The following is a 2,160-nucleotide window of genomic DNA, read 5'->3' as shown; positions in this document are numbered from 1 at the left end:
ACTGATCTATATAAAGATGAATGTAGATCAGTGGGCAAGATGAGAACTTAGATAAGGTTTGTCCAAGAAGTTGCTATATTTGTCCCTAAACTTTTGAAAAAAGTCTCAAAAGGGGCGGGGAAGTCACTAAATCTAGCTACAAAGTAGCTAAATTGGCAACACTGGGTCTAAGCTGCTCCAAAGCGTCTGCTTCATACAGCGCGCGCTGCAGAGCCGCGGTATGGCAAGCCAAGAGATTCATATTTACGCTATAGATGAATTGCGTTTACATACAAAACTCCGTATTTGACGGCGTTTTAAACAATATTAGTTAAACAATATAAACAATATTATTACGGCGTCAAATACGCCGTCCTGATAGCAGACGCCGTAAAAAACGCACATAAACCGTAAAAAACGCCGTATTTAACGGCGTTTTAGTGTTTGTAAAAAGCGCCGCTTTTAACGCCATCCGGCTTGCCACAGGATGCCGTAAAAAACGCCGTTCTGATTGCACAAAAGCGCGCGTTATTTACGGCGTTTTCCTTGTAGTATAATGAGCCACGCCCGCTGATTTCCACAGCCAGTAATATTGAACTGCTCTCACCCAATCAATGATGAACAGAACCAGACCAGACTAATTTACCACAGATCGTTTTAGCGGAAGAAGTGCCTGTGAACTGCTAGGAAATATTTATGTACAAAGTAGCTTTTTGTATATTTTCATCTCTACTAACAATGAACATAGGCCGATTCCACGTCTTTAGCATACTTTTTGCCAACAAACAATGAAACAGTATGATAAAAAACAATATGATTTTCCTTTATAGATTACATTATGTGAGCGAGCTAAGTGATTGTCTGCACTGCTGTTGCCGCAGACCTGACATTAACGAGCATCTGCACGCTGCTGAAGTTATAAAACGACACTGTTATAAATGTATTGTAATATTTTTACTGAAGCTTCTCCAATATGCTATCCAATAACTGCGCTCAGATCCAGAGGATATGACTTGTTTAAGATGATCAGATCAAACCAGTTATTTTTTAATAATACCGAATCTGGGCTTGGAATATTTCTTCATTTGAGTGACTCAAGTTTGATTTAACAACAAATCTAAATATGAACAAAAAGAAATAAAGAGAAATGACAAACAGTTTGATTTTATTATTATTATCATCATCATCATCATCACTATTATTATTTCGTTCTGTCTGGCGGAAGATCAGCTGTGACTTGACGTGACCCATGACGATCAGTTGTGGCTTGACTTGGCTCCTCATTAAGCAGCACAACCATTTTCAACTGTGCTAATAAGAAGAAAAGTCTCTTGAATACCAAATCAGCACATTAGAAGGATTTCTTAAGGATTATATAGCACATGGTTTTCTTAGTAGAATGGAGTAATGGCTGCTGAAAATGTGGCTTTGCAATCAAAGATTGTTAAAGATGTTAAAGATGGCGCCGACGCTGATGGCTGCCTCCGTGGCGTGCTCCGCAGTTGTTTTTGTGTTTTTGTTAGTTTGTCCTGTCTTTAGTTATATCCCTGCAATCAGTTTCACCAGAGACGAATTGCTGGACATTCGGCAGTACACTCCTCCCGATATTTCACCGGTTTTCAATTATTCTGATGTTTTGCTGGACATTGTAGTCGGGGGAGCTGCGTCGCTGATCAAGCGCTTCAGGACACGCAGACGGGGGAAGCGAGGCAGCGCCCTCATGAAGCTCAGGCAGCGCGGATTCAAAACGCCGTTGCCTAGCATTCATCTGGCGAACCTCCGCTCTCTACCCAACAAAACAGATGAACTCCTTCTGCTCTCCCGGACAAATAAGGATTTTTCAAACTCTGCTGCTCTGTGTTTCACGGAAACCTGGCTGAAAGACGCCATTCCGGACAGCGCGTTGAGTCTCCCGGGCTTTCAGCTGTTCAGAGCGGATCGTGACACAGAATCAACAGGGAAATCCCGCGGCGGCGGGACATGCTTTTACATCAATGAGAGGTGGTGTACAGATGTAACTGTGTTAAAGAAGATGTGCTGTTCAGATCTAGAAGTGCTCTTCATTAACTGTAAGCCGTTCTACTCGCCGCGGGAGTTTTGCTCATTCATTCTTGTCAGTGTCTACATTCCTCCACGAGCGCACGTGAGCTCCGCTTTACAGAAACTCGCTGATCAGATCAC

The sequence above is a fragment of the Sinocyclocheilus anshuiensis genome, unplaced genomic scaffold, assembly GCF_001515605.1.
Source record: "Sinocyclocheilus anshuiensis isolate Anshui unplaced genomic scaffold, SAMN03320099.WGS_v1.1 scaffold2205, whole genome shotgun sequence".
NCBI classification, from domain to species: Eukaryota; Metazoa; Chordata; class Actinopteri; order Cypriniformes; family Cyprinidae; genus Sinocyclocheilus; species Sinocyclocheilus anshuiensis.
Note: the sequence above shows the minus strand (reverse complement) of the source record.